At 38.1% G+C, this 14,132-nt stretch overlaps 1 protein-coding gene across 2 annotated transcripts in view; it reads right to left on the bottom strand.

The window, feature by feature from the left end:
* Positions 1-14,132, bottom strand: part of CSMD1 (CUB and Sushi multiple domains 1) — a 2,002,273-nt gene that overhangs the window by 1,439,793 nt on the left and 548,348 nt on the right. The window lies entirely within an intron of this gene.

Below are 14,132 nucleotides of genomic sequence, written 5' to 3'. Positions count from 1 at the left end.
TGAGGAATCCCTGTCTTTGTTTCCTTGCTCTTTTACATGCAAGGGGAGAGTTAGCTGAGTGTTGTTAACAGCAAATATAGTAATGAAATTAATTTAAAGAGTTATGAATAGTTATTAGAAATTTATGGGGATTTATCTGCTGGTCTGTAAACAGTCTGAAGTGAGAGTCCAGTATGCTTTCTGTTGCATAGAATTAGAACTGCATGATGAAAATATTGTGTATATATATATATATATATATATATATATATAATATGTCTGTATATACAATATTTTATATATAAAATATATATATCATACATATATATACATATATATATATATATATATATATATATATATAGTCTTCCTAGTAAAAGTCACTTTTTTACAAGACAATTTGGGCGAGGGATAACGGAAAAAAAACCCACCACCCCAAAAAAGTCAAGCAGCACATGCTTTGTATTCTCAAATTTCCTTGTCTAAAATGAGAAGCAAATACAAGAAATTAAATAATTGTATTTCTTTACAAATGGAAATAATGCTCTCCCCTGCAATGTACAAAAGGATGCTTTATGTATTTTAAGATGAAATGGTTGACGGTATTTAACAACTTCAAAATTGAATCTAGAGATCTACATCCAGAATAGTGGCAGCTGGAATACAGAATATGTGCTCCAGAGCACAACAATCATAACTGGTGAGAAGAAGCAAGAAAAAAAAAGCCTCTGGAAATTGTCCTAGAAACCTACATCAAAAGAAGAAACAATAAAAAAGGAAGAAACATTTAATCTGGAAAATCTGGCTTATTTTCAGAAAATGACAAGAAGATCCTAAAATTCATGGGGATATTCAAAGAATCTACAATAATCAAAGCAATCATGAAAACAAAGAAAAAGTAGGGACTTACACGTCCCTATTTTATTTTAATTTCTTTTTATTTAAAAATTTTTTAACCTTTAATGATTTTTGAGACAGAGAGAGCATGAACGGGGGAGGTTCAGAGAGAGATGGAGACACAGAATCTGAAACAGGCTCCAGGCTCTGAGCTGTCAGTACAGAGCCCGACGTGGGGCTCGAACTCAGATTGTGAGATCATGACCTGAGCCGAAGTCGGACTCTCAACCAACTGAGCCACCCAGGCGCCCCTCGTCCCTATTTTAATACTTACTACAAAGCTATGGTAATCAAGATTATGTTATACTGGCAAAATAATAGGCATATTGATTAATAAATAGAATTCAGAGCCCAGAAATAAGGTTCACAGAAACAGTCCACTGAGTTTTGAAAAGGATGCAAAAACAATGCAGTGGAAAATGAATGGGCTTTTCGACAAAAGGTCTGAGACCAATGGGTATTCACACTGAAGAGAATGAAGTGGAACCCGTTCATACATCATAAAAAAATCAGTTCATAATGAATCATAGGCCTAAGTATAAAAAATTTCTAGGACTCTTTCAGAAAAATATAGGGGTAAATCCTTGTAACCTAGGATTAAGTTGAGGTTTCATAGATATGACATCACAAGGACAATCAACAAAGAAAAAACCATTGGACCTCATCAAAATTAAAAGCTTTGTTTTTCCAAAAACATCATCAAAAAAGTAAAGAGACAACCCACAAAACTGTAGAACATTTTTGGAAATCACTTGATATGATAAGGGACTACTATCTGTAATATATAAAGATTTCTTAGAAAAAATAAACAGGAAAATTACTCAATTAAAAATGAGCAAAAAAATGAGCAAAAAATAAAAAGGAAAATTACTCAATTAAAAAATGGGCAAAAATTCTGTATAGACACTGCTCCAAAGAAGATATACATCTGGCCAAGAAGCACATGAAAAAGGTGCCCAACATCATTAGCCATGGAGGAAATGCAAATCAAAGCCCACAATTACATCAGTTCAAATCCGCTAGAATAACTCTAACCAAAAACATTCTTAAGAAGAAGTACTGATAAGGATGCAGAGAAATTGGAACACTACTCTACAGCTGAGAGAAATGTAAAGTGGTATCATCATTTTGGAAAACACTCTAGAAGTTCCTGAAAACATGGCCATATTATCCACCAAATACAGTCCTAGTTATCTACTCAAGAAAAATAAAAACAAGTCGACATAAGAACTTGTACACAAATGTTTATACCATTACTCATAGTTGCAAAAAATGGAAACAACCCAAATGTCCATCAACAGATGAGTAAATGTGGTGTATGTCCATAAACCTGAACATTATTCAGAAATACAAAGAAAAGCCCACATTTTGTGTGACTGCGTTTAATAGGAAATGTCCAAAAAAGGCAGATCCATAGCAACAGAAGAGAGACCAGTGTTTGCTTAGGGCTGGAGGGGTTGAGGGAAAATGGGGAATGACAGAAAATAGATACAGGATTTCTTTTTTTGAGTTGATGAAAATGTTGCAAAATTGATTGCGGTGATGGTTGCATAACTCTGGGACTATATTAAGAATTACTGAATTTCACACTTTAAATAAGTGAATTTTAGGGTATGAATTATATTTCGGTAGCTTTTATTAAAAAGAAATACAGCTCAGGGCTGGGGTACAGAGTATAGTAGAGGATATTGAAATTAAAATTCACTATAATTTCCACATCCACATTATATTGAAAGAAATATTGAAATTTGAGAATGAAAAAAAAAATGGAATGCAAAACACCTGCATTAATTCAGTTTGAGAATGAATAAAGAAGAGTGACCAGAAGACTGGAAAAGTTTCTTGGTTTTTCAAAGGAGGAATGAGGAGGAACTCAAAATCTTGAGATTGGTAAGTTTCATCCTCTCCCTGGAGGTCCCTTTCCTCCCTACCTCCCTTAAAAGACTCTTACTGGAGCCTCACAAGATCCCGTTCAGATATCTCCTCCTCTTCCTTAACATTTCCTCAAGGATAGATCTTCCTGTGCTACTGACTATATCAGTACATATAATTATATATATTGACTATATATGGAGACAATATAGCCAATTTCGGTAAAAGGTCAATCCCTATATTTATGAATCCACATGCATTTGATCATCAGCATTCCTTGATTGAAGGAAAGTCCTCCTGGCAAAGAGAAGAGACACACAATAGAAGTGCCTCAGATAAAATCAAGGAGAGAGCTGTGATTCCCTTTCAGCATTAAAGGAAGAAACTATTTCCTAAGTCCAATTCATTTCCTCTTCCACTCTCAAAAATGTTCTAATTTAGAGGGTTAACTAATCACCTTCACTGTACCATGGTCTGCACCAACATGGATGGGAAGGAGCAGGCTAGAAGTCATACCATGGTGTTTAGGCCCTGAGAGAGTCTGAGTCAGCAACCTTTGGTTCCCTTCTGTCACACACAGCATAGAGAAGATACACAAGTTCTCACATGGCCATGTGGAAGCACACAGGAGAGGGCTGCTTCCCGCACCATAGTGAGCGGGGACCACAAGGAAGCAGCTGCAAGATGGATGGCTCGACTCCAGCAGCCTGATGGAGTCTTTAGGTGGGTGAGCCCAATCAACAAGAGCCTACCTAGGTTGCTTAGGCATCGGGAATGTATGGAACCTATCCCATTTCTGAAAGACTAGAGCACAGATCATTCCATCTGTGGACCCTTTGATGAAAAACGCAGCAAAGACATGAGCAGGTCCCAAGGACCTAGCCTATACCTCCATTGGACATCAGCCCAAGCAACATCAAACCAGACATGCTTCCTGCCTCTATCAGGATGTCACAATAGTACCTTTCTTTTTTTTTTTTTTCCTTTTTTTCCTTCCCTTCCTTTTTGCCCTGTACATGAGGGGAAAGGAAAAGGAGGGTAAAGGAGAAAAACACCAAAATGTGGTGAATTTACTCGAGAGACTAAATTTGCCTGAAACATAAGAGTTTCTGCTAGGAGAAGCTAACAGTTAATTTTCACGCTTACACCTGATAATACACCCCAGACCACCCTCGGTACATGTCATCAGAGGGAATAGGAGGTTCGAAGGAGGGTGAGGCCATAAATTGAAAAGAGATGAGTTTATTTTGAGGTTTAGGAAGTGTCTTATTCATCTTTTGTTTCCAGTGCCCAGGTCCTAGGATATACTTACTAGTGCCTAGACCCCAGGGTATACTGGTGAACGTGGGAGTCCATATGCTTCCCGAATTTGCACTCTAAAGGAGTAGGGATACTCAATAAAGATTAAGGACATATGAACAAATTTTCTTGGACAACATTCCATTTTACTGTGCTAAACATATGCCCTGTATGTTCCATGTTTATACTACTGGGCCATGCAATATTATGGTAAAGCAGGAAAATAATGTGAGGTACTAATTAGGATAGATTTGTCTTCCTCCCAAGAGGCTGCCAACAGTAGGGGGGTGTAGGAACACACCCTAGTTTCAAAATGGGAAGGAAATGCTGCAGTGTCTGTTCGTTAGATCATTGCCAAAGACAGAAGGCAGATAGATAGGATTATAAACTTAATCAAAGTCCCATCAGAGTGAGATTTTCAAGTGCCAAGTACCGGGAGAGACAGAATTTTTTTTTTTTTTTTGTTACCATTCAAATGTACAAGAGGAGAAATGGAAAGAAAGAATATTGGTGTTTGGGGGAACTGTAGTTTGTAGAAGATCAGCTATTAGTCGTTATATGCATTTGACTTCCCAATACACCCACATTCCTGTAGTATCTCAGGCTGACCAGACATGATGCTAGTCACCGATGAGCTATCCAAAACCTTCTGCATTATTGCAAAAAGAAACCCATGGGCAGGGGAAAGGACAAATGGCCAAAGAGGCATACCTGAAGCAGGGTGTGGGGGTGGAGAAAGAGAGGTGAGAATAGCAATGTATAAAGGTGTTTAGAATGAGAAATCATTACTCTCATTACCATTCAATGATACCATAAGTCGGATAACTATGGAGAAATGACCCACACTCTTGACTCAATGGGAGTAGAGGTTTATATAGACTAGTCTTTTGAGGGAAGCAATCCCACTCTCTGTGGTCTTAAAAACATTTTAAGATGGGTCACTGTCTTAAAATTGGCTTCATAAGAGTGAGACATGGGTCTCTCCTGTGTATTCTTTCCAGATAATCTTGGACCACTTAAGAAATAGGCCATGACAGGGAAGAAGATGCAAGAGACAAAAGAACTAGGAAGGAGGAGGAGGAGGAGGGAGAGGAAGGGGAAGGAATAGAAGAGGGAAGGGCATTTGACAGAGGCCCTTGAGGAAGTACAGCCACGGAGATGTATTTAGGTTAGGGGAAAAAAAACAACAAAGACACACAACTGAGATTGACTTCAAAGACATATCATGATAAGAAATCTGGCCAAAATATCAGGAAAAAATGATGATATTTATGGTTTGTTTTCTTTTTTTTTTTTTTTTTTTTTTTTGGCAGGTGATGAAAAGCTCCATTTGGAACATGAACCAAGAAGTTTGGACAAACAAATGCCAACTGGTATCACAATGTGTTGAGTTATTTAAGAGCTACCAATCACAGTTCTTTTTTTTTTCTTGTGTTTCTTTGACTTAAAGTTTTTTAAATATTGCAGGACACACAGAACTGACATATGATAGATTCTTCATTTCCAGTAATTTGTGGAGAATATTTTTATTTCCATGCTCCCCAACTCCCACAAATGCCATCTTGACAAATGGATAAGTGGAAGACAATTATTCATTTCCATTTTATCTATTTTAGCAAACTCTGTGTTCCTGAAAAGAGAAGGCCAAGATGTTAAGAATCCTTGCTTTATGTTGGGGGAAGAAAAAATAATTAAAATAAAATCATTTTGAAAATGGTAACCAAGAGAGGCTAGGGCAAAGAGTTTGTGGAAACAGTGATGGCATAGGATGTAAGCATTTATCTGACTATTCATGTACCATTTCGATCTGTTAAAATATTTTATAAAATTTAAGCTAGATCAATTATCAACACAAATACTGAACACTCAAGTGAGGTATTATAGAAAAATTAAAGGATAGGCATATACAAATAATGATATTTATTATAATATTTATATATGGAAAGAGGAAATTGTATTAAAGTGTGCACTATGATTACCATTAAAGCTTTAAAAACAGAATGAAAATAAGTACATCAAACAGATAATATTGTAGATCTAATGGACACAGCTGAATTTTTTACTATGTAAGGAAAACGTAAATGTTAACTATCAATGAATCCAAAGACTGGCGAAGTTCATCGTACTGTTCTTTCCGTTTGTCTATAACTTTGAACGTATTCAAAATTTAGAAAAAAAAGTTTTGGGGGAGAATCTATTCATTCACATTCTTTAAACAAAAAATTCCAAATATTCTAAAATATACCTGGTTTATTTTCTATAATGGAATATTTAAAAAGAAAATTTAAAGTACCATGAAGTTGTTCATGTTACGTGATCGTATGAATTGGTTTGCAGTGTTTATATGAAATGTATAGATTTGACTATGAAAAGTAATTTTAAACACTTCAATATGTACTACTGTATGACATATATGCATGAAATAAGCATAATTATGTTTATGCCAATGGCCAAGCCTGGCTTCACTTTCCATTCAGCTTTAGACAGGCTAATTTCGGACTAGAGGCCCTGACCTCCCTCTTCTCAGAGCTTTTATCTTAGAAAATTTGCAATAGTAAATTCTTTTTCTGCCCCTTTGACATGTAAATCTTTTTAAGGGTCTCCTCTCAGTTTTTCAGCTGAGGAACCTCTTTCTCAAGGACCTTGGAGCCATTCCTTAGAAATGCAACCATCAAGAAAGATAGGCCCTCTGTGGGAAGGCAAAATCCTAATCTCCAAGGGCACCAATTAGCAAGCACAGGGAAAAGCTGGGCAAATGCAAGAAGGAGGCAATGTGCTAGGCACTCCCATTGACTGGCCTCCCCACAACACTCTCCAGCACTTTCCTGGGCTTCCTCAGGGCTTAAAGCCTCGCTGCCTTTTGCTCAGCAAAGGAGAGCTCAATGTCGCTTTCCTTTGCTGTAGTTGGCAATGAACTCTTCTTTTCCCGTTTAACTTGGTTTGATAGAATTATTGCTTTGACACCAGAGTGGATCTCATAAAACAAATGAGAGAATCATGTAAAGTTATATTTTTTTCTGCCAACTTTTCCAAAAGGAATTCAAGAAAATGCATTTCTGGAAATATCCATGTTGTGAATATTGTGAATATTTCCAAAGTATCATGCAAACCTAAAACTCCAGGGTAAAACAAATAGCCTGTTACCACATTATATTTTTGTTAATATTTAATCTTATCAAAATGTGTGAAACAGAAACATTCACCAACTTAAAATCAGCTGAAACTTTATTTCCCAATTTCAATATTCTTTCTTTTTAAAGGGCTGTTAAACAATTGATTTCATTTTGGTAGGTGTGCAGTTTCCTACATCCATTAAAGGATAGCATTTTATGCTATTATTAGCATAGAGTAAATATACATCACTAAAATGTTAGGCGTAATATCTTTACAAGTGCATATAAGAAGGGAATAACACTGGCAATCAAACATATCAATCATTAGAGATCATAAATCTGATCATAAATATTAGTTCTTAAATATGAATGATGGAATAGTATTTTCTAGTATGTTAGTATTACGAATTGCCTTTCCAATATGATGCTTTGATATGCATTCAACACATTCAAAATGTTTACATAGAATATGAAAAATAAATACACCCCAAAATTATACTGTATTTAGCACCATATATAAAATTATATTATGTGTTAAAAGAGCATATGTTAAATTATAGTAATGAAAACCCCATCAAGCAAAGGAAATCTAAGTAAGTATGCAGGAAAGGAGCCATTGAAAATTTAAATCTAAAGAACACCTTTTGAACAGGTAGAGGTATTATTTCAAGATGACTTCCACAAGGATATCTTCCATGGTTATTTTTTAAATTATAATGAAATTTTACAATGTGTTTTTACAACACTGAACGAGAATTTCATGTGAAAATCTCTGCTTTCCGTCAGCTGTTAGGAAATGTTCAGCTGTGAGTGCTTTCTAAACATCCCTCGACTGGCCTCAGAAAAGGCAACAAAAAGTCTGTCTCTTGGCAGAAAACTAAAAAGAAAAGTGATTAGCTTTGATTTCTTTTCACATCTCTACTTATTCTTGCCCCAGATTCTTCACAGGAAAAAAAAAATTAACAAATCAATCTGTAAACAATGTTGAAAGTCCTTAACAATTTCTTCGTGTCTGCACAAAGCTCCTGGGGACCAGTTCCAGCTAATAATCTACTTCAATTCATATTCAATTAAATCAATTCATGGCAAGGAAATAAGGAGTCACTGTGCAGATTATTTAATTGACCCATTACTGAAAGTGTAGTTCGTGCACCTGGATGGGTTCAGATGTCCTGATTCCCCGCTCATTCCTTCCCTCTTTGTTTCCCTTAGACTTCCTAGCACTCATGCTTCTAAACTATTCATCAGATGAAGCTGTTTGTGTGCATGTAAATCACCCAGTGAGATCGACCAACAGGGACAGAGATTCCGACTGAAAAGCAGACAACTTCTTTCTCTACTGTGCTTATCAAACCTGCTGAGAAACTGTAATTTTAGGGGGGGGGGGGAAATCCCTCTCTCTGTCTTTCTCCTTCAACATCCAGGTAATTATGACAATTTTTCCCCCCATCTGTGGTAACCACACCAGGTACAAAGCAAAACGTGGTAGGTTTGGGCAAAATAGTATTTTGTAAATCTCAAGCCCTGGAGTAAAAATAATAAAAACATAGATCTTAGGAGACATTTTATACATTTTTGTTTTTATGTTCAGTTTTGTTTAAGTGCTTTGGGAAAGAACCCGAGAGGGAGGAAGTGTAGAAATCAAGGAAAAGTAACCCTGAAAAGCAGAAGGATGTAGTTGATTGAACACATTTTTTCATGTTTGTTTATTTTTTGTGTGAGAGAGAAACAGAGCACGAGTGGGGGAGGGGCAGAGAGAGAGAGAGACACAGAATCCAAAGCAGGCTCCAGGCTCCGAGCTGTCAGCACCGGGCCCGACGCGGGGCTCGAACCCATGAACCGTGATATCATGACCTGAGCCGAAGTCGGATGCTTAACTGACTGAGCCACCCAGGCACCCCTGAACACTGGTTTTATAGTCAGTACAGTAGAGAATCTGTTCCTGGATTAACAAATTAGTACTGAGATTTGGCAAGGCTGGATTGTGACGTCTTCAACTACAGGTTCCTGCAGTAACAATTCCTTGCTGTGGGTGGGTTACTACAACAGCCCTGCCTCTTCTCCTTGTTCCCCTTCCCAACTCCTTAGTTCCATGATCTCCAGTTCTCTCCTGGGAAACTCATAACATCCAAATGTTCAAATGTAGCCCGGCTGTTTGAAACCCCTACCACTCTCTATCGTCTGCACTACCCTTCCTACACAGGGGTGCCTCCCAGGCTACCTTAAGCAAGGAAGCAGTGCAGGGGTCTCAGGTGTGCCCAGTGGGGGGGTGGTGGTGGGAGGGAGGGGTAGCAGACTCTGCTTGGGAAACCCCCAGCTTGCAGGTGGAGAACCTGAGAAAGTATCCCATTTGATATTCATGGGGTTACAGTTCTTTTTTAAAGCAATTACCAAGTTCGAAAAACAATTATTTACAAAACATTATAGAGGGGTGCTTGGGTGGCTCAGTCAGTTAAGCATCTGACTCTTGGTTTCAGCTTAGGTCAAGATCTCAGGGTCAGTGAGTTCAAGCCCCACAGGGAATCTGCTTGGGAGGCTCTGTTTTCTTCTCTCTGCCTCTACATTGCTCACTCTCTATCTCTGTCTCTCAAAATAAATAAACAAACATTTAAAAATAAAAAATAAAAATAAAGGAGAGAATATATAAAGTGTTTAGTGTGGCAGGAAAGATTTACTTTGTTAAGGCTCGGGCCAAAATTTCAAACTTTCTGGTCTAAGCTCTTGGAATACTGAAAGACTTCTATCCTCTGAACATGTACTATTCCTTTCTTTTAATGTTTATTTACTTATATTGAGAGAGAGAAAGGGAGAGAGGGTGCAGGGGAGGGGCAGAGAGAGAGGGACAGAGGATCTTAAGCAGGCTCCGTGCTGTTAGCACCAAGCCTAACATGAGGCTCAATTCCATGAACAGATCATGACCTGAGCCTAAATCAAGAGTCAGATGCTTAACCGACTGAGCCATCCAGGAGCCCTTGAATGTGGACTTTTCTTTCTCTTATGTGAATGAATTTACACAGTATCTCCCAGCTAACTCCTACTTCATCTATTCACTCATGCAGCCACAAGTGACTTTTCAAGATGCAACGTGAAAAACAAAACGAAACTGCCTATATCCACCTCAAGCTGAGTGCATGCTTCTTCCCTTACCTCTTAGTGTGTGTGTATGTGTGTGTTTATAAATATTGTGCTTAATGTAGCTTAGAAGACACTGCTAGGATGAGTCTTGCTCAGTGCTTCCTGCTATGTCTTAATCACCTTAGCATGCCCTGTGTTTTTCGCATAATGGATAATCAATAATTATTGAATTGAATTTAGCCAAAAGGGTAATTAAATTATCAGTTGGGCTGATTATAAATTACAACAGCATGAGGGACTTTCCAGCATGCTAGCTGATAGGAAGGGAATGACACCAACAATCAGGCGAACACCCAGGATCCTCATGGAGTCAGGCTTAAAGGGCCTGACACAAAAAGGGCAGGACTCTCTAAGCAGAGTCTGAGAGAGAAGAAACATCAGTGACAGTACCAGGCTCCTTAGGGGACATTCTAGTAGTAAAAGCATGACTGTATATTAAAGGGAAGAAAAAGAAGAGTGGTTTGAGTAGATTGGTGAGGACCCTGGAACTCTCTGGATGAGTTTAGACTACTGCCCTAAGTAGGAAGCAGAGAACAGACCATGCTTACCTAGAGGCAAGCACAGAAGGAGGACAGGGACTTGAACAATAGCCTTCTGTAAGTGGAAGAATTTGGAGAGCCAAAGCTCCTGAGTGGACTGGGTATGGAGGGTGAGCCAAACCCTTGTGAGGACTGCCAGTCTGTGGGATTAAAAAGGAGTGTAGAAAATGGATGAAATACATACATGTAAGAGAGGAAGCAATCAAAATCCTACAGGAGAAAACAGGCAACAATCTGTGACATCGACTGCAACAACTTCTTACTAGACACATCTCCAGAGGCAAGGGAAATAAAAACCAAAATGAACTACTTAGACCTTATCAAGATAAAAAGCTTCTGCACAGCGACATAAACAATTGACAAAACTCAAAGTCATCCAACAGAATGAAAGAAGATATTTGCAAATGACATATCAGATAAAGGGTTAGTATCCACAATCTATAAAGAACTTATCAAACTCAACACCCAAAAAACATAATCCAGTGAAGAAATGTGCAAAAGACATGAACAGACACTCTCCCAAAGAAGAACATCCAGATGTCTAACAGACACATGAAAAGATGCTCATCATCATTCCTCATCAGCAAAATACAAATCAAGACCACAATGAGATACCTTCACACCTGTCAGAATGGCTAAAGTTAACAACTCAGACAATAACAGATGTTGGCAAGGATGCGGAGAAATGGGAACCCTGTTGCACTGTTGGTGGGAATGCAAACTGGTGTAGCTGTCGAAAACAATATGGAGATTCCTGAAAAGATTAAAAATATTAATATTGTGTACAATATGACCCATCAATTGCACCACTGGGTATTTATCCAAAGGATTAAAAAATGCTGATTTGAAGGGTCACGTACCCCCCAATGTTTATAGCAGCACTAACAACAATAGCCAAATTATGGGAAAAGCCCAAATGTCCACTGACTGACAAAAGGATAAAGAAGACGTGGTGTACACATACAGTGTAATATTACTCAGCCATCAAAAATAATGAAATCTTTCCATTTGTAATGATGTGGATTGAGCTAGAATGTAAGCAAAATAAGTCAGTCAGAGGAAGATAAATATCACGATTTCACTCATATGTAGAATTTAAGAAAAAAAAAGATGAACATAGGGGAAAGGAAGGAAAAATAAGATAAAAACTAAGAGAGAGGCAAACCATAGGAGACTCTTAAATACAGAGAACAAACTGAGGGCTGCTGGAGGGGAGGCAGGCAGGGGATGGGCTAAATGGGTGATGGGCATTAAGGAGGGCAGTTTTTGAGATGAGCACTGGGTGTTATGTATAATTGATGAATCACTAAATTCTACTCCTGAAACCAATACTACACTGTATGTTAACTAACTTGGATTTAAATAAAATTAAAATTAAAAATATAAAGATATACAATGCATGCTGTGACCATGTAAAAAATACATTCAAAAAAAGGAGTGTAAATGATTTGCTTGGAGCTAAAAGATACGATTATAATAGAGAAAGCAAAATGACTGGTTTCAGGATCCTGCCATATTATCAGGTTAGGAATATGATCTGGGGCTGAACACTGTGGGATTGACCGTATTAAGAGAACAATTTCAGATGGAGACAGGGAAACAGATCTTACCTAGAACCTAGATCTTACCTCCTCTACAGACTGGACTTTGTCTCGCTGCAGCCCAGGCCTCCATGGGCTTGTGTGGAGTCCCTGACGTCTCCTCCGACTCGATGCCCCGCTATCTCAAGACCGGTTCATTTGGGAGCAACCATTTTACCACTTCCTCTGCTGCCAACATGAGGTAAATGGCTTCCTCACAACCTGCTTTCCCCTCTTCTTCCACAGACCACAGGAGATGCACAAAAAAGCAGTCAGAACCACCCTTGTGAGTACCTGAACCATGCTGCCCTCCGCCTCTTCTAATGGAGCAAAACCAAAGCCCTTCTCAGGACTCGCAATGCGGACATGCCCTGGCCCTTGGTGTTCTTGACCTCGCCTTCTTCCTCTCTCCTGGTCCTCCCCCTTCTCCACCTCTGGCCTCTGAGAGTTTCAACCCTGCCAGGTACACTGCTTCTCAGGGCTATTCCTCTCTCCAAGGCCCTCTTCCTCCAGGCAGCCAAAAGTTACCCCCTCATCTCCTTCAACCTTTACTCCAAACTCACTTCTCCATTGTGGCATTACACGGCTACCATATTTTCAGTTAACCCTCCCATGGTCTTTTCTCTCTCTTCCCTCTTTTATTTTTCTCTGTAAAATTATTACCTGAAATTAATTCCCTCACAAGATTCGAAGTGCTCTGTCCAGGACTCTTACGGCTCATAGCAGGCACTCAATAAGTACAAAAATAATGAATTAATGATTTAACGAATGAATGGGTGAACAGAATTACTAAGCCCTATGAAAGGAATTCAAGACCATTTAGACATTATATTCCAAAGCACTGAGAGTATATGTAGAACCAGATATTAATATAAAATCTAACATTGATCTACAGATAACAGCTCATCAACTACTTTTTCTTATGATAAGCATCTTCATAATGAGATTATTGAACTCTGCTCCTGAGCTTTGGGAATTTGTGAAGAACAACAGGAAATACAAGAATAAGGGCAAAAATAACAAGAAGTAAAATAAACTGAGGAAAACAATGAATAACTCTGAAATGGACCCAGACGCTCAGACAGCACTCTGTGACTAAGGACACTCTCCGGCTTGATCTCGACCTAGTTTTCCTTTGGGCTAAGTCCTTTCCCTTCTTTTCTTTTCTCTTTTCTTTTCTTTTGTCTTCTTTTTTTCTTCCTTTCTTTCATTCTTTCTTGTGAGCAATTCTAAACTCTACAAATAATACATACCTTACAGCCATGCAAATGATTCCATTCCACAACCATGTAAAGGGATGTTTTTCATGATATCCCTCCCTAAGTTACAATAAACCAGTTTTGTATCTACTTGTAATTTAGTTCAGCATTACATCCTGCTTATGTACGTGGGTTCTCTGAATTGTCTTTGAACAATTTGTCACATCTTATTAATTTCCTCCTGAATTATATTAACATAATCATTTTACATTTATATGAAATGCATAATTACATTATTTTTAAAATTAGCTTCACAGAACTGAGACCTTATCCCATGCCAGTCCCTATCTAATTTAATCCTAACTCTAATGCTATGGAGATACAGACGCTTAGAGTCTTATGTTCCCAGAGCTCACAAAAAGGGCATCCTATTTAAATAAAAAACAAGAATACATTTTATAAAAAGTCAAACTTATTAGCAAAAGCCAGAGGAGGAAAGAGTGATCACTAAAATGGATC

Source organism: Panthera onca, chromosome B1 (assembly GCF_046562875.1).
Source record: "Panthera onca isolate mPanOnc1 chromosome B1, mPanOnc1 haplotype 2, whole genome shotgun sequence".
Classification (NCBI taxonomy): Eukaryota; Metazoa; Chordata; class Mammalia; order Carnivora; family Felidae; genus Panthera; species Panthera onca.
The sequence above is the reverse complement of the archived record's forward strand: the minus strand, read 5'-3'. Positions and strand labels throughout refer to the sequence as shown.